General features: G+C 49.8%; 1 long non-coding RNA gene across 1 annotated transcript in view; it reads left to right on the top strand.

Moving 5' to 3' along the window:
- The window catches only part of LOC116149521 (uncharacterized), a 33,155-nt gene extending 13,988 nt beyond the window's left edge, over positions 1-19,167 (top strand). The window contains exon 3 of the long non-coding RNA XR_004133116.2: positions 18,921-19,167. This is a non-coding gene — a long non-coding RNA (uncharacterized LOC116149521). The remainder of the gene's footprint in view (positions 1-18,920) is intronic.
- Positions 19,168-19,428: the final 261 nt, after the last annotated feature.

The raw sequence follows: 19,428 nt of genomic DNA, 5'->3' as shown, positions 1-19,428 counted from the left end.
CCAGTCCCTCTCAAGTGATTATGTCAGTCTCTCTCTCTGTCATATATGTATACCTCCTGTTGGTTCTTCTTCTCTGGAGAACTCTAATACAACCATGCGGTGACATGACTGGCCCTGACAGCTGGTCCCTAAGCAGAGGTACGGGCCTGAGCTGGGGGCTACAAAAAAGCTAAAATTGGTTGTGAAAGTAAAGGTTAAAAAAAAATTCTTAAAATTTATTTTTAATTGTGATAAAATACACATAACATAAAATTTACCATCGTGACCATTTTAAAGTGTACACTTCAGCAGTGTTAATATATTCACATTGTTGTGTGAAGTTTTGATTTAAATTGGGCCAGGGAGGACTTCTTAATACCTGAAGATGAGATCATTCCTTCCAGTGAGAAGTGACCCGGAAAGTTATGGGATTTGCCCGAGATGGTTCCAAGCAACAGGAAAGGAGATCCAGTGGAGTGTGTTTGGAGGCAGGGATGAGAGGAAAAAGAAAAAACAGAGCTCCAGGTTGTTTGCCTCTGTGGAGCAGAAGCCTTTCTTTAAACCAGGAACAGAGCCAGCGGCAGGGCTGTGATAACATCAAGGCGAACTTCAGGGGCTGTGGACACAAAGGAGGCTTGAAGGCATCCGAGCCGAACACTGACAGGTGGGAGGATTTGAACAAAAGATGGGAGGGGGATGAGGGGCGTGAGGCAGAGAGCATTGTGGGTGAAGGCCAGGGCCGGCATGCACACCTGCCCCCTGCAGCCAGGGCGGCGGTGGTGTGTTGTTGGGCCGGGTCCACTGTGGTGACCGTACATGTTCCCACCGGCCTCTGCAGCCCCGAGCCCAGGCCCTAAGTTCTGGAGCAGCACCGTTCCCACCCCCACAACTCCCCTTGAGCTTCTGATCCATGCCTGAGAAGCAGCATTTTATAAATAGCCATGTTGACCAAATCTTAAATATAGCACCCCTGGGAGCTTAATTACCCAGTGGTAGAGATGAAAGTAAGTGTCATCTGGGATGTGACTAGTGGAGCTGGAGGTGCAGGGAGGAGCAGAGGGCCTGAAGTGCGGCAGGCAGTCCCAGCTGCAGGTACCCTCGGACCTCTCCACACTCTGATCATTAACACCAGGACTGGCCTGAAGGAGTGGGGTAGGAGCCCCTGGGAACAGCCTTTGGCTGCACAGAGAAAACCATCCTCCAGCCCCCTCTAGTGGCCCTACACGGTCCCCCCATCCCTCATCTGATCAAAGAGACACCTCTGGGTCCTCTGTCCTGAGTGCATTCTTCTTGGAGACTGTGAGATAGTAGAGGCCACAGCTGGGGCAGTTTGGGGAGGAGCCGGTCTCCAAGGTCAGGCCTGGGACCCTGCTCGGAGGATTCTACCTGAGCTGTTCAGCTCCAGGAAGTGGACCACATTCTGGGGTTGGGGGGTCTGGCTCCAGCCTGCTCTTACCACCACCCCGCCCCTGCCCACCAACTGTGCTTTCCACAATGTGGACCGTTTTTGGGACCTCACAAGCACCAAGCCCTGGCTCCACACAGGACTCCCCTCCTTGCCCAGAGCACCTGCCTCTTCTTGTTCCTCTAACCAGCCCCTCTCACCCACCCTTCACATCTCAGCCTAAATTCTGCAGGTGAGCTTTCCCTGACCACTGCACCCTGGCCCTGGCCGAGGGCAGCCCCTTGGTGCACACTCATAAGGCTCTGTATTTTTCCTGGGTACCTCGGATTCTAATAGTTATTGTGCCCTCATTGGTGTCACTGTCGACTGACTGTCTCCCACCTTTGGGAGGAATGTCTCTGTGAGGACAGGGCAGAGTCTGGCTTGTTTCTCCCTGTATCCCTAGCCCTTTGCACAGGGCTTCGCATGCAGTGGGGTGTGCAGAGTATGCAGTGAATGAAAGAAGGCATATCTAGCAGAGCCCACCCTTCTCTATGGCCAGAAGCATCCATATTTCAACAGCTGAGATCTCCCTCCACCTCCTTGGAAACATCTAGTCACCTCAGCAGCTTAGTCTAGCTGAAGGTGATGGAAGGGCCAGCTGAGACCTCTCTGAGGCCGGGATGTACTGAGGACATATTGCTGGGAGCTCTGGGCTGAGGTCTTTGGGCAGCAGGAGTGTGATGGCAGCAGGGATGATGGATGCACATTGGTTCACAGTCGGTGCGATCGTGTTAGCCCCCGAGGGGTCCAGAGGGTGCAGGGAGACCACCCAATATCTACAAGGCAGGCTGTGGAGGGGCGAGGCCTCCTGGGGAGGGTACTTGCATGATGGAGGCTGTCCAAGCTTCAGGAGGGGATGCTCAAGGCTCCGAGTTGTATCAGGAGACAGACATGAGGCCACAGGGAAGACGCCACAATTGGCTTCAGTTCTCACATGATGAGTCCAGGCTTCGCTGTCCACACTGGCAGTGTGATGACACACGGTCATTTAGATCCTCCTCCAGAGAGCTGGAAGTCTGGCAGCCCTGGGCAAGCCCCAGCCCAGCAAGTCCCAGGGCCAAGGCAGAAGCCTGGTTAGCCAGGAGCAGTTGTTCTAGCCAGGGCCACAGGTCTCAACAGCTTACAGGGCTCAGAGGTCTGACAGGAGGAGGATCGGGCAGAAGCAGGGAGGGGAGGAGAGGGATGGGAAGGTAGAGTAGAAGGAAGGGGGTGGGAGATGCCCTGGCCTCAAGGTCACTGGGGCAGGCCTGGTCAGGCACATGCGTGGCCCCAGCACAACCCCTGGGGGTGCAGGGCCTGCCCTGGTGCCAGGGCAGGGGGCCTTCTGGCCTAAGCCTCACGATTACAACCACTTCTTCACATTTAAACTTCAGGAATTATTCCAAGTGAGATTTTAATGTTAAAAGCAGTAACTTGTTAAATGTAAGCATTTAAAACATGCCACAGGTTTATAGCTCTATCTTGGCAAGCCTTGGTTTTTAATCTCTCTGAGGCCTAGAAAAATGAAAGTGGTCCAGACTTTTTGGCCACCGGCAGCCTGGCCAAGAGGGCCTTTCTCAGGGACAGAGCCCCAGGCTGCAGGAGTGTGCAGGTCTCCCCTCGCTGGCTGTGCCCAGGCCACAGGCCTCCATACTCCCTACCCCGAGAGAACGTGAGAATGTTTTCATCGCCGCTTACCCACCCTAGGGTGATTGAGGATGCCAAACACCCAGTACCCCACGTTGGACAGATGAGAGTGACAGCAATTTATGGGTCATATATACGCCCAGCCTGGGGAAGGAGGACACAGCACCCCCGGCAGGGCCACACGGGGGTTGTATGTGGGAACAGAGCGGACAACCAGGGTTTGTGAGGGTCAGGGCTGGTAGCATCAGGAGGGTGAGGTGGCCTCTGTTCCCTTGGGAGGATGTGGCTGGCTTGTGTGAGTGAGTAGTTCAGTGACTAGCTGGGAGCGGAGCCCCGCTCCTCAGGGATAAGCAGGAAGTGACTGAGAGGGCTGTTGTCTGGGGGACCTTATCTGTGGGGGCAGAGTGGGGAGGGGCGCTACAGGTAGGTCGTTAAAGGCCCTCCTGTTTTCATCAGGTATTGGGCAGCACATAACATTAGGCTTCAATTTTGGGCCACAGAGTTCCTGCTGAAAGTACAGGGAGTGACACAGGAGGAGGCTGAGCAGATGGTCACGTGTGCAGGGTGCTCAGTGAGAGCTTGGGAGGGGCCTGGGAGGGGGCCCGGGAGACAGATGAAAGTTCTCCTCTGGCTGGCACGTGGCTGTGGGTGTTTCTTGAGGCTGCCCCTGCTGTGTTTAGACTAAGTCAAACTTACTCCCCCTGGAGGAACAGCTCCATTTTTTTGAACTGATAGGGAGCACATATGTGGGTGTCCTTGGGCCAGGAGTCCCAAGGCCAGGAGCCCAGCCACCTGGGGGCAGACTGACCCCGGTAGGGGCAGGCTCAGGCTCCTGGGAGGTGGAAAGCCCCACAGAGTGTCCTTTGATCTCCCACCCCCAAACTCTGGATCCAGGCTCAGGTGGGCCTCGGGGAGCCAGGGGCAAGATGGAGAGACATGGCTCAGGGTCACACACTCCAGATTTCCATGGCTCTGCCCTCTGCTCAGGACCTTTGTCTCCACCTTCTCACTCTGATGCGTCGGCTCCTCCCAGCTGCACTGCACCGCAGCAGCCACTGCAGCCCTCCTCACCCGGAGCTTGCTGCTCTGCCGCCCCCTGCGCCAGGCCCCAAGACTTCCTCCGAGCCTTCCTGGAGCTCCTGCTGGGATTTCACCTACCCTCCCATGGACCTTTTCCAGTGTCACACACCGGAGCCTCTGTCCTCAGAGGCCCTCATCCTTATTACACCTTCCCGAGTTGTGTGTAAAACACAGGATGCAGAGACAGTTCATTTGGTTATGGATGTGTTTTGCTCTCACTGAAACATTTGGGGCCCTTTTCCTCAGCCTGGGAAGGGGCTGGTGGTTTGGTTTGTAGGTCTTACAACAGTAGCGACAATGCCCCAGGCCCAGGCATTCCCTAAGGGTGGGCAGGGCCTCATGGAGGATGGTGTAGGGGGTGGGCCTGGCAAAGGTCCACCCTTGATGTCACATCATGGGTGACCAAGGAAGGCATTAGAGTCTTCCTGAATATTCTGCTCTGTGCATGACCTCCAAGAATATTGTACGACTCTAGGGAGGGATAGAGGCCTCCTTAAATCCTGACAGATTTATTTCTCATCAACCTTGGTCAGCGGCATGCTATTGAAGCATAAATATTCTTCTAAGTGATCTGTCTTAGAAAATTTGGAAATTATGGCAAAGTACAAAGACAACCAACCTCACCCAGGGGTAAGCATGACTGCTGTCTCGGTGTGTTTCCCTGCAGTCACCTTATGTGTATTTAGACTTATGTATGTCCAGTTTATAGAACAAGGATTCACTGTGGAGAGGGTTTTACTTCGGCCTTTGGTTTAACAGCTGCACGATATTCCACTCTGTAGATCTGCAATCATGTAACACTTTCCCTATTTTAGGTAATTTGGGTTGTTTCCAGTTTTTGGCTATTATTGGTAATGTTGCAGTAAATATCCTTGCACATCAAACCATTTGTGTGTCTCTGATAAAGAGATTTGTCAAGTATCATCATGTAAAGACTCTGCTCTGGAGTAGAGGGGGGTCTCTTGACCTAGAGGTCCAAAGCTAGAGGCAAATGCCCATTTTCAGAGCTCTCTTCCACTTAGTGAGGGTGGTTAAAGCTAAACTTCCCTTTACCTGTGTGATCTTGTTCAAACCTTCCCCACCACCTTCTAAGGTGGATGCTGTTCCTGCCTCAACTCAGATGAGGGAACTGAGCACAGACAGAGCCAATTAATCGCCCAAGGCCACAGAGTCAGTAAGTGGCAGTGCTGGACTTAAAGACAAAACAAAGAAAAGCAAACAGCCCAGGCAGTGCAGAGAAGGGCTCCGGCTTGAATGTGGACCCCATGTGTCTAGCGGTGGCTCCCGCACCCCTGCCCCTTCCCCGCTGCTCTTTACTTTCTCACTTGTGTTTCACACACCCCAGCTTTCTGGTGGGTGTTCAGACTCCCCCAACTCAGGACTGTTGAACCTGACACTTCCTCCACATTCATTCAGCTCAGAGCTGCTGTCCACCTCCACCTCCCGCATCCAAGCAGTGAGAAGGAGACTTGAAAATGGCAGTGGGGCAGGGATGTCACGGTCTCCAGTGGGGGCCCCCAAAGTGACTTGTTGTTGGAAACACTCCCCTTGGAAAAGGGGTCACTGTGGTCAGCGAAGCTTTGTGAGCCCAAGGCTCTTTCTGAGCTACCTTGGAAGAGAGGACACCCATGGTGCCTCTGCAGATGCCCGGAGGACCGAGGCCCAAACCTCGGGCACTTGCAAGTCCTCAGTCACCACCACACACACACTCTGGGCTCTCCCCAGTCCCAGGATCCTGCAGAGTTGCTGGGCCACCTGTCCAGAATGTTCTTCCTGCCCAGGCCTGAGGTACCAATGAAGAAACAGAGTGAGACCGTAATGTGAGAGCGTGTGCGTGGGGGGTGTTGTAGGTTGAACTGTGCACCCCACCCCTAACCCCTAAAGTGGTGTGGACGGCCTGACCTCTGGTACTCCAGAATGTGATGTTATTTGTAAACAATTTGAAGATGTAATTACTTAAGGTGAAGTCATACTGGATTATGGCAGACCCTAAATCCAGATGGGTATCTGTGTGAAGACACTCAGGGGAGATGTCCATGTGACACAGAGACAGAGGGTGGAGTGACACATCCACGAACCAAGGAAGGCCCAGGAGTGCTGGCGCCACCAGAGTGAGGGAGAAGCAAGGAAGGATTGTCCCCAGGAGCCTTCAGAGGGAGCTCAGCCTGCGGCACCTTGACTTTGGACGTCTAGTGTCCAGAGCAGCGAGAGAATGAATTTCTGTTGTTTTAAGCCACCCAGTGTGTGGTCACTGGTTACGGCAGCCCTGGGAACCTCCCCTAGGGGTGAACTGGGGTGCTGGGCCCACGTGAGGCACTCCCATTCCTGGCACCCACTGGGGTACAGGGAAAGAGCTGAGTCCCATGGCAGCAGCTGCCCTCCTAAGCCGGTGGAGCGGACTGTGGTTAATTATTTGCTTCTCCTGAAGAGCGCTGCCCACCCCACCAGCAGCTCTGGGCCTGATTACGTTACCCTTCTCCTTGCAGATTTATCTCAAACTTGTTTGATGCTTCTCCAAAGAGCTCCATCTGGTTCCTGCACCGTTTCTGACAGGTGGCTAACAGGGCTCTCAGAAGCCCCCTGAACACCAGGAAGCATCTTCCGTAGAATTGACTTGGCTCTTCTGTTCTATTTCTGCCTCCCTGTCGTGTATTTACCACAACCACAGACATTTGTATGAAAATGGAATCCGTGTTTGGAGGGGCTCATCTGCTCAGGCTGCCCGTGAGGAGGCACTGGGGGGCAGTCTGCCTGGCCCGGCACCCACCCACGCGACTCCAAGGCTCCCCATGGGAGTCTTCCCCAGTTTCAGAGAGAGGGAAACGCCAAATGGTTGGGATTTGTGTTCTGAATGGTCCTCCCTGGGCTACAGAAGCATCTGCTTCAACGCTGTGCCGTCTCTGAGCATCTACCCAGACCTGTGCTGGGCCATGTGGGCTGTGGGCCCCATCATTGAGTGCTTGGCCAGAGGCTGGGGCCAGCCTACTGGGCTGGGAAGGGCCGGTGGGGAGCCCCGGGCCGGTGACTGTAGACAGGCCAACAGGGTTAGAGATGGGCCACGGTGTCAGGGCCTGGGTGAGAGCCAGCACAGGCCCCGGCCTGACTCAATGAACTCTGAATGCACCTCTTGCCTTCCACGTGAGCTTGGACTTTAGTGTTTACAAAGCACCTGCACCTCCAATTGGTGTCTTCAGGTTGGGTGTTAGGGACTGAATGTTTATGCCTCCCCCAAATTCACATGCTGAAGCCCTACCGCACACTGTGATAGTATTTGAAAGTGGGGATTTTGGGAGGTAATTTAAGTTTAGATGAAGTCATAAGGGTGGGGACCTCATGATAAGATTAATGTCTTTTTTAATAGATTTAAAAAATAAGTTTATTTTATTTATTTTTCAAAACTCTATTTTTTTGGAGAGAATGGGGAGGTAATTAGGTTTAATTAATTAATTAAAAAATTTAAATGGGGGTACTAGGGATTGAACCTAGGACTTCTTGTGTGCTAAGCACTCACTCTACCCTTGAGCTATACCCTCCCCCCAAGACTAGTATCTTGACGTCAGAGCTTCCTCTCGCCTCCTGAGGACACAGTGAGAAGGAGGCTGTCTATAAGCTGGGAAGAGAGCCCTCACTAGAGTGCAGCCCTGCTCACTCTGATCTCAGACTTCCAGCCTTGAGAACTGTGAGAAATGTGTTGTTTAAGCCACTCAATCTATGGTGTTGTGTTATAGCAGCCCAAGCTGCCAGGACAATGGGAAACCACAGCTTGCAGAAGGGAGAAGTTTATCTGCTCCTGGTCACACAATCCTGGTCTTGCAGCTCAAAATTCCAAAATTCCTTCCCCAGCACCAGTGGGTTAGGGTCAGGGAATTCCAAGGAAGGCCAGGCTGGGAGAGGTCCCGGGAGGGTGGGGCCGGGGGCAGCTCGTCCTGAAGATGGGAGCCCCTGTGCCCTGTGGTTCAAAGCAGGCCCTGCCCTGGGGAACATCCCCTCCTGCACTCTCAGTGTATATGTTTAGAAGGGCCTGCCTCTACCACTCCCATCTCCAGTAGGAACTCCTGGCCAAGTCAGCAAATGCCTACTGAGCACTTACTACATAGCAGGCACAGTTTAGGTGCTGGGGATACAGCCATGAACAAAAGAGGCAAATATGCCTGCCTTGTGAGGTTGACATTCTAGTGGAGAAAGACAGACAAGAAACAAAATAAGTAAGCAATAAGCACCAACTATATTAGAAGATTATAAGTGGTTGGGAGAAAAATAAGGGTGAGCAGGGCGATGGGATATGTGTTGGGTGGGAATTGAAATGGGCTGACAGGCTGGGCCAGTGACATATGAGTGAAGACTTCAAGGAGCTGAGAGAAAGCCGGCAGAGGGCTGGTGGAGAGTAGCCCACACGGGGACACAGAAAGGACCACGTCTCTGAGGCAGGAGCATGCCGATGAGTTTGAAGAACAGCCAGGAGCCTACTATGGTTAGAGGGAAGGGAGGGACGACCTGGAGGTGGGGCAGAGGTAGAACTTTGGTTTTCTTGGGGGGAGATGGGAAGGCCCTGAAGGGTTCTGAGCAAAGACGTGCTGGCGTCTCACACATGTTTTGACAGGAACACTCTGTGCTGAGAATGGATGGCAGGGGCAGGGGTGGAAGCAGGGAGGGCTGTCGGGAGGTTGGCGCAGTATAATCCAGGTGAGAGATGGCAGTGGGTGCCTGGACCAGGGAGGAGGTGGTGGAAGGAGCCAGATTTTGAAACATTTGGATGTGGAGAGAGAGAGATTGAGAGGAGAGAGAGGAAGCTCTGAGGGTTCTTTTAGCATAAGCAAACAGAAGGATGGATTTCCACTAACTGAGAGGTGGATGATGTAGGAAAAACAGGCTTATAGTGAAAAGACAGGATTTCCATCCTGGAAATGTAAGGTTTGTGATGTCCATTAGAAATCCTAGTAAGCTGTCAAGTGACCTTGGAGCTTGGGGGTGAGTCTGGGCTGGAGATATCAAGTTGGGAATGTCAGCAGATGGAGGGCATTTAAAGTCTTGAGCCTGGATGATATCACAAGTAGAGGATTGTTGGCAGTAAAGGGAAGATACCTGAAGCTTGTGTCCCGAGATGGCCAATGTTAAACAGTGCGAGAGAAGAGGAGGAACTGGCAAAGACTCTGTATGCTGGAAGCTAAAGACACATGTTTCAAGAAGGATACCTATTGTATTTTTCATTCCTCTGGCCACAGTGGCTGGTTCAGGCGCATGACCTAAGTTGGCCTAATTGGACTACATTCAGGGCTCTTACTGGAATCACAAAGGGTAAGAAGCAAACTCTCTTCTGCTTCATGGTCCTTAGCTGGGTGGATGAGCCTGGAGCTGTTGATAGCCATTTTACCCACTGGAGTGAACAGCCAGCACAGAATCAAAGCCTCAGAGACACAAAGGAAGGCAGAACCCTGATGAATCATTTATGCCCTGGATCCAGCCATGCCTGAAATCCCTAGACATTTAGTTTCCCAGTTTTGCTTAAGTCAGTTTGAACTGGATTTCTGTCATTTGCAACCAAAAGAGTTTTGACCAAAGCAGTAATGTGCCCTTACTCTAATACCATCCATGTGGAGAACACTCCCCACTGCCATTTTGAGGCTACCCCCATGACATGTTGAACCCTTGTTCCATGTGGCACTGAATCGTCTTTCATAGGGACATCCTACAGCAGTCCCCTTTATCTGAGGCTGAGGAGAAAGCAATGGAGAATCACCAGAGAGTATTTTTTTGTTTGTTTGGTGGTTTATTATTTGCTTTGCTTTGTATTATTCAGCTTTATTAAGTTCAAAAAAGGGGGGAATGACAGGATTGTACTTGTATTTTGCATCCTGATGGCTGTGAGGTACGGAGGCTCAGTAGAGTGAGGAGGGATATTCAGGGATATTCAGAGGACAGGCTCCTGAATTGAGGAATTGGCATGTGATCGCTTCAAGGGAAGTCGAAATCTTCAAAAGTTAGGACATGTTGAGAGAATGTGAGGGGAATGGAGTTAAGAAGGACTCCTGTTTTTTTTTTTTTTTTTCTTTTCTTGTTTGTTTTTTGTTTTGTCTAAAGCAACTGAGTGGAGAGGGGAGAGCCACTGAGTCAGGTGTAGGGTTGAGAGGGACCAGCCCCTTGGAGGGGCAAACCCAGGCCCTGACCCCTGAGTTTCCCCCATCCCTCCAAGATTATTAATCTCTTGCTCTGTCTACATGTTTGCTTTTGAAGGGCATTTTTTCCTCCATGCTTTGGAGTCACTTAATTCATTGGTTCTTCATCACTTATGTCCTATTTCATTATGTTACAATCTTTACAGTTGTTAATTTACATTTATTTCCTGCAGTGACAAAAAAAAAAAAAAAAAAAAACCCGGCCGTGAAAAATGTTATTGTTGTAAATATTAATACAAGTCACAAGTGATCACCATCCAGACCCCACTTCACAGAGCAACAGCTCCCTTTTTCTGAAGCTGGGAGGATGCAGGATAATTACCAAAAGTAAGAGCTCCATCTGTCCTGAGGCTGAATGAGCAGAACCAGTCACAAGCCCTGTGATAATATTAAAAGAGGCAGAAAAAACAGCACTTGCTGACAGTCACAACCCACTTGTGCACCTTGTGTCACTCCTGACACAGACCCCGCCCTGCCTGTACCTGAGGTCTCACAGGCTAGAGGGACAAATGGCTGCCTCCATGCCCTGTGGGTGGGGGCAAACCTGTGCCCAGGAGGACAGAGGAGGAGAAAAGTTGAGATGAGGTCCTCCTCCCTGGAGGGGAGCCAGGGAGAAGGTGGCCCTGGAGGGTGGGAGGAGGTGGGCAGTGGGTGAAGTGCTGCATGTACTCCGTCGTGAGCCCCTCAATTCCTTTTCTCCCGGTCCAGAATAGGACTCACTCTCTTTTTTTTTTTTTTTTTTTTTGGTATATATACATATTTTTATTGAAGTATAGTCAGTTTACAATGTTGTATCAATTTCTGGTGTACAGCATAATGTTTCAGTCATACATATACATATATATATTTGTTTTCATATTCTTTTCTGTTATAGGTTGCTACAAGGTGTTGAATATAGTTCCCTGTGCTATACAGTATGAACTTGTTGTTTATCTATTTTGTATATATTAATTAGTATCTGCAAATCTCAAACTCCCAATTTAACTCTTCCTACCCACATCCCCCCTGGTAACCATAAGTTTATTTTCTGTCTGTAGGTCTGTGTCTGTTTTGTAAATAAGTTTGTTTGTCTTATGTTTTTTTTTAAGATTCCACATATAAGTGATATCATATGGTATTTTTCTTTCTCTTTCTGGCTTACTTCACTCAGAATGACAATCTCCAGGTCCATCCATGTTGCTGCAAATGGCATTATTCTATTATTTTTTATGGCTGAGTAGTATTCCACTGTATAAATATACCACAACTTCTTCATCCAGTCAACTGTTGATGGACATTTAGGTTGTTTCCATGTCTTGGTTATTATAAATAATGCAGCTATGAACATTGGAGTGCATGTATCTTTTTGAATTAAGGTTCCCTCTGGATATATGCCTAGGAGTGGGATTGCTGGATCATATGAAAAGTCTATTTTTAGTCTCTTGAGGAATCTCTGTACTGTTTTCCACAGAATAGGACTCTTGCTCTGTGCCTTTTTAAGGAAAATTACACTGCAAAGAATCACTTCTTTCACCACTCCAGAGATGACCAATACTCCTAGCCCCTGACTGAGCTGTCTCAACATCTAGACCTGGAAGAAAATGACTGTCACTTGTAAGGATGGTCTGTGTGCCATCCGCCTCCCTCCCTTAAGAAGCTCCAGAGAAAATCAGGGGCGGCTGAGTTGGAACTCCTCCTGCTGGGCCCCGGGGCTGTCCTGAGAGGTTAAGGCTATGAATGTCATCCCCGCTATGGGCTCTGCTCCAGAACGTTATCTGGCTCTCAGCTCTGACCACTGACTGGCTCCCACCTGCCCCTGACTCCAGGATGAGCCCCATCTCTGGTTACAGACCTCTCTGGACCCTTGTGACTAAGTCCTTACCCTAGTCAGGTGCTACTACCCTGGTTACTGGTTCCAGGAGGAGTTCCACTCACTTCTCCCCAGTGTAGCCCTGGCTCTGGTGGAACATAGTGACAGGGATCTCCCCTGTCACTCACACCAAGCTCACAGATGGATCAGACCCCGGCAGGGGCTGCTGGAAATCCCTCCCCTGGGAGCTGTCTCCCCACTGCTCTGTTTCTCCCTGTGCCTCTCAACTTCTGCTGGTTACTCCAGACCCTCCTCCTCCAGAAAGCCTTCTCTAGTCAGCCCAGCCCTCATCCATCTCTTCCCCCTTGGAGAGCCTGGGGGCTGGACCTCCAACCCTCCTCAAGAGCTAGATAAGAAAGACCCACTCCTAGACAAGGCCATGTGAAGACAGACAGAGATTATTGTTTTGCAGCCACAGGCCAAGCTCCCTCAGAAGGAGGGCCCTGTCAACACCTTGATTGTGGACTTCTGGCCTCCAGAATTGTGAGAGAATGAATTCCTGTTTTAAGCTACCCAGTTTGTGGTACTTGGAAACTCAGAGGCACCAAGAAAAAAATTTGCCTGAAAAAGCATCAAAGTACTTATCATGGGGACATCAGAATGGTGTTAGACCATCTTTCACTTCAGTGTGGTTTGCTTTGTTTTTATCTGGAATCACAGGTCTTGACCCAGCTCTGCCCTGTGCTCCTGAAGGTGGGGCTGTGGCCATGGCTGTGTGGTGTCTGCCATGGGCTGATGCAGCCCCCGGATGTGCGGTGGCCTGCTCTGGGCCCTGCCTCTACCAGCCCAGCCCCACGGGCCTCCTCAGAGCAGAAGGTGCCTGATGGCATCCTTCATCTGCATCCTGCGTTCTCCGGTGTATACACCCAGGGCCACATGACTGGAGAGGCAACACAGAAGGATGGGGGCTCAGGGCAACATTCTGGTGACACCAGCATGCTGGTGTGGAGCCACGTTATTGCAGCTGCAAATTCCTTGGCTAATTTTGAAACTGCTGGGCTTGGGAGCAGTCCCCAGAGTGCAGGCTCGTAGGCCAAACTGCAAAGCCAGGTCAGGGCTGGAGAGGCTTGGGGCGTCTTAGAGACAACCTGGCACTGTGAGGCTCGCAGGCCCGGAGTGCCGGGTGCAGGGCGTCTGCTGGAGGGCATGACGCGAGCCCCAAGGGGCCAAGAAATAGGCTCGTGGCAAACCCCGCCTAGTGGCCATCTGGTGACCCAGGAAGAGAGGGGTCCTATGGGCTCAGCGTCTCTCTCAGAAGACCCAAAGCTAGTCCCCTTCTGAGATGCATCTGACTTCAGGCTCCTCTGAATGTGTTTGACCCCTGAGTGGTTTGGAGCTTTTGAGAAGGTGGGTCCTCAGAAGTGAACCAGACCAGGGCTCCCAAGTCGGGCCTTGTGGCCTGGGCCCTGGGGATGAGGGGACTCCAGAGGAGTGTTTCTGCAGAAGGACCTGCAGAACCTCGGCCTTCAGAGGAGTGGAGGGCAGGAGGAGATGACCTTGGGCCAAGCTGAGCCCTCTAGCTCTGAAATAGCGACACCGCTATGACCCAGCTGACCGCCACTAACGGCCAAACCGAACCATAAATTCCGATTAGGGAAAGACACCGATTGGCAATGACATACAAAAAAGTTTGTGATTAGTGAACTGTAAAAGCTAACATGACACGCTCATAATTGGGATGTATTTACTGTGCAAAAAAAAAATGCCACGCTGCCGTTCGGGCAAAGTGACTTTGAGGGAACTTTCTAAAGGAGTCTGACACAACTTCCCTCTTTTGCTCACCAAACAGCAATAACCATTATTGATGGTGCTTCTTACATGGCAGCTACAGAGAAAGAGGGGCTGTGATTTCTTGTCAGAACTGTTTTATGGTGTCGTATTTTCTGGGTGTTTAAGAAGCCCTGTTCATTTGCGGCATTATCCTGGGTGATTTATGGACCCTCAAAAAGCTCACTTCATTTCGATGTTTTAGGCATTTCGCTTTTTTACAACAAACCTTCTTCCAATATAATCAATGGAGGTTTCTCTCACTGGCCTGGGAGGGGAGTGCCGCGTGGGTTTATAGCAAAATCAATATGAGGATAAATGGACAGAAAAGGAAGTCTGTTGTCAGGGTAGAAAGAGGCTTGAAAGTCCCCAACTCAGTGGCGAAGCCATCAGCAGGGGCTAGTCTGGAGGCCGGCCTTGCTGAATGTGGTTGCAGGGAGTGATCCTCACTGACCAGCCCGGAGGGATGCTGGCGACAACAGAGCCAGGCGGTGGGGAGAGGGCTCAGCCACACTTTAATTAAATATGTTTGCTTATGAGCCACCCCCCTGCAAGTCTCATGAATGTTTGATGCTGTTTGAATGTGTTTTCTAATTAAAGTAAAAAATGACTCCCAAACATATTAATGTTCCAACATTTGCTTTCTTAGAGATAAGGCAGATGAATAGGTCACAGCTGGGTCTAACATCTCCTGAAGGAGACTTTGCAGCCGCAGAGGCCCCTGGAGGAACCCCAGATCTGCTTGCTAACCCTTGTCCCCCCAGTCACTGCCAGGGAAGTCCCCGGATTTTCTCTGGAGACATGGAAGTGTACCCTAGCAGGCCATCACTTCCAGGGGGGCTCGGAGGTGGGGGAGTATGGTGCATCAGGATGGGGTCCACTGTGAGGTAAATGAAGCCATATAAGGTAAGATGTCAGTTAGTTTTTGTAGGAGAAGGAAAACTTACAGGTGTCTTGAGGCCCCTTGGTGGAACACAGTAAATATTAAATTAATGAGCAAACAAAGGAGTTCAGGCTGGAAGTAAAAAAAAAAAGCTCTAGGCAGAGTAGACAGATAAGTAGGGGGATACCTCCCTCCCTCGGGCAGCCTCATGGTGCAGACAGTAGCTCACTGTCTCCCCAGCCAGCCTTATATTCATTCACTCATGTATTTGTTTGTTGAGCACCCAGCATGGGCCGGGGCCTGCTCAGGGCCCGTGGGCACAGTGGTGCCTAGGACAGGTGGGCGCTGGCCCTCAGGGGGCTCACAGTCTGGTGCAGCAGATTCATATGTAACTACCAATGGTCAGTGTCATGAAGGAAAAGAGCCCAGTCAGCTGCCCCACCTCCTAAAGCACTCCCGCTACCCTTTGGCGGGAGAGAGCACCCCTGTCCTAGCACTTGGTAGATTTGGTTCCGGCCCTAGGCCTTTATTTGAGTAAACCTCCACCCCAGTAATCCTTCAGAGGAAGGTCACAGAACACTCAGGGCCACCATCTGCCCCATCTCTCCCAGACAGTTGAATATGAGTGAGCAGAGATCTTGTAAGCTTTGGCTCCATGCCAGTCCTTGTGCTAGACCCAGAGGATTCAGCCATCAACATACAGTTACAGTTCCTTTCCTCAAAAAATGTACACCCTCATCTTTGTGCCAGGCACCGTTCAGCCTTTGATGACCCCCTGCTCTAGGCTGGTGCCTGCTGATGCCATGCATTAGAGTCTCAGTAGGTCTGGGGGTTCCTAGAGGCTGGGGCCTCTCTGCCTCCTTCGTGGTCCCCTGCAGCACATCTGAGCACAGGATCAGACTCAGAGCTGGGGTTCCTGCTCAGCTTGTTCCACCCCCCAGGGGGCTCGTTCCCTGCTCTGGACTATAGTGACTATCACTAGCCCATCGACAACTCAGCCTGAGACACACGTGGCGGAGATGGCTGGCTGCCGGCCGCAACCACCCTCCCCTGGCCATAGCACACAGCAGTAGCTGGGAAGCCCATCCAGAGACATTTTCCAGCCACAGCCCCACTTCCCTACCTCCATCCCACCCATCTAAGCATGTGACGAGTTTCTTTTCTGTGACCGATTTTTGACAATGGAAAGTGAATGCAAGAGACGTATGTTACTTCAAGGCCCAGATTCTTTCTCCTTTCATCAGCTGCATGAAGAAGACCACAGGCCATAAGAGATGATGGAGCCACAGAAATAGATCCCGGGGCCCTGAGTCACTGTGTGGAGGATGCTGTACACAAGCCTGGGACCTTTGCTTTAAACTGCTGTGTAAGCAAGAAATAAACTACTATTATGTAAGCACCCCCCCCCCATATTTAGGTATACTTGTTGGGTGCCTATTCTCCCCAGTCTGTACACCAGCATGAGACCCCCATTCCCACCCCTCCCTGCCCCAGGCTGTGCTTTTTCAGTGACTTGCTCATCTTCCTCATTCTTTTGCTTATGAGGGAGAATTGTGCCTTTGGCCAGGTTTGCTTGTTAGTTTTGTTTTTGAAATGTATACTATGAAAAAATATATATCGAAAAGTAGAGGGAATGGTACAATGGGCATATAAAGTATAATGTACATTATAGGAGTAAAGGGGACATCTTTAGGCCTGTCACCTAGGTTGAACTGCTGTTTATATCCTGTCGTATTAACTTTGTCTGTTTTTTATTTCTGAAGTATTTAAAAATAAACTACAGACATTATTATATTTCACCCATAACTATTTCAATACATACCTCCAAAACATAAGGTAATAGTGATACACAATCATAAGGCCATTATGTCAGTTAGGGTTCTCCAGAGAAACAGAACCAACAGGATGTACGTAGATGCAAAGAAAGAGATTTTACTATAAGGAATTGGCTCCCAATTATGGAGGCTGAGAAATCCCAATATCTACACTTGGCAAGCTGGCAATGCAGGAAAAGCGGATGGTTCAGTCCCATGTCCCATGTGGTCAGGCAGGAGGCGTTCCCTCTCACTAGTGGGAGAGTCACCCTGTCAGCCTTTCTGTTCTAGTCAGGCCTTCAACTGAGCAGATGAGGCCCATCCACATGAGAGTGGGTCATCTGTTTTACTCAGTGTACCTATTCAAATGTTATTCTCATCCAAAAAACTCTCACAGACACCCTCAGGATAATGTTTGACCAAATGTCTGAAACCCCTGTTGGCCCAGTCATGTGACACATGAAATAAACTGTCACAGTCATTATTATACCTAACCAAGTTCACAGTTCCCTGACACCGTCTAATATCCCATCTATATTCAAATTTCCCCAGTCATTACTTATAGAATTGTTTCTTCAGAGGAGTATCCAATCAAAGACCAAGCATTGTGTTGGTTCTTGCCCATGACCCTTTGAGGAAGCCCAGCAGTCAGGGTCAATGACTCCTCCAGGCTTGGATTGTGGAGGGAAGTTTTTGGATGTGGAGTCAGACTGCAGGTCTGAGAAGATAATTATTCATTATTGAGAACAAGCACAAGTGAAGCATCATAACACTCAGGGCTCCATCTGTGGTAATGGATGGGCCCCAGCCATCAAGCACTTGTGTCTCTAAGTGCTTTACATCATTAATTAGATACACCTGGCAACCCCAGCAAGGGCGAGTCGTCGCGGCCAGGGTTACCTCCAGCAGAGCGTGAGTAGCTGAGCTGTCCACTCAAGGTCACCAAGCAGGTCTGGGCCGGAGTGTGGGCCTCTGCCCCCTAAACATTATCCCAGACTCCTCTCCAAGGGGAGAAGTCAAAGCCCAGCCAGAGAGGGCTGGGTACCAGGCAGGCCTGGGCCAGCATTCCCAGGTCCAGGACGGACTGAGCCTTCTTCCCTATAGGGAAAGTCACAGGACAGCAGCTGAGGTCACCTGGGGGGCAATTGTAAGCTCCCATTAGGTCACAGGCAGGACACTAAAACATTGCAAATCAGATCACATTTTATTTAATTAATTAATTTATTCATTTTTAATTCTTACTTTTTATTGAAGTGTAGTCAATTTACAATGTTAGTTTCAGGTGTACAGTGATTTAGTTACACATACACACATACATATATATATTTTCTGTTTCCTTTCCATTACGGCTCATTGCAAGACATTGAGTATAGTTCCCTGTGCTATATATACAGTAGGTCCTTGCTGCTTATCCACTTCACATATAGTAATGTGTATCTGTCAGTCCCAAACTCCCCATCTATTCCTCCCCATCCCTTTCCCTGCTGGTAACCACAGTTTGTTTTCTATGTCCATGAGTCTATTTGCAAATCAGATCACATTTTAAACACATTAAGAAAGTTTGCTCAAAATTCCAGGTGAATCCTCTCCCAGAGTAAAAGGTCCTTGTGTTATGTGAATAACTTGTCCATGAACTGTCAGGTTTCTATGAACTGAGTTTTCTAAAAACGACCATAAAGGCACAGGAGTTAAAAGTGCTGGCCCCTAGATTCCAGACTCTTCCTCACCATAGGTGGCTTGCCTGTACAAGCCTCAGTTTCCTCAAATGTAAAATGGGGATTATAACAGTATCTACCTCAAAGGGCGGTGACAAGGATTATATAAAATGATGCTTAACCTAGTGGCTGGCACATGACAAACTAGAAATGTTGGCTGCTTTCTCGTTCTCATTATGTTATTATCTATTGACCAAACAGTAGATGAGCATAAACACAAAATCAAAACACATAAAATCTGTTGACCAGACAAACAATAGATGACCACACATGCAAAGGGCCCAGCCTCTGAGCTGTCAGGGCAGTGATGTGTTTTGGATATATATCAGTATAGTGTTCCTGCAGGAGGATTCAGAACTGTGCTGTCCCAAATCAGAAGCAATGGCAGTGCAACTGTCATCACATTTTGTTATTCTCTGCCTGCATTTACATAACGTTTCAGCAAAGTGCTTTATAATCATTTCATTAGTCATTCATTTGCTTAATTGCATAGCCTTTAATTCAGTTAGAAAGTCTGATTTTAAATTCAGGTTTCCACTACCACAAGTTTTAATTCAGAAAACCTTTTTTTTTTTTTTTTTAAATAGGTGGAAACATTTCCAAATTTTGAGCCCCATCCCACCCGCAGTGACTGGTTCTGGCGTATAGAGGGAAAGACACTGAAAAGTGGCGGCAGTGCTGGCCCAGCTCGAAGGTCTAATTTAGAATGCCAGAGGACCTCTGCCCACCACCTTCAAACAGGAAGAGCACCAGGTCGAGTGCTCACACTGGCAGTTAGACAGTGATTGCTAAAGCAGACTCACAGGACCCCAAATAGTGATGCTTAAGAACCCACAGTTTACTGCAAGACAAGGATACAAAGGTTGCCTCCTGGCACCGACTGGAGAGGCCAGGCTTGGGCTCCAGTTGTCCTCTCTGTGAAGGGCCTTTCTGGATGTACTTCCTCTCTTGGACCAGGAATCTCCAACGTGTTCCCGGAACACCTCAAACTAGGAAGCCTGAAATGGAGTCTTGGCCAGGACTCATACCCTGCTGGTCATAGAGGCATATTCTTGCTGTGGTACTGACCTAATGGTGGAAGCTTTTGGGGGTCTC

This window comes from Camelus dromedarius, chromosome 3 (assembly GCF_036321535.1).
Source record: "Camelus dromedarius isolate mCamDro1 chromosome 3, mCamDro1.pat, whole genome shotgun sequence".
NCBI lineage: Eukaryota > Metazoa > Chordata > Mammalia > Artiodactyla > Camelidae > Camelus > Camelus dromedarius.
Note: the sequence above shows the minus strand (reverse complement) of the source record. Positions and strands in the feature narration are given on the sequence as shown.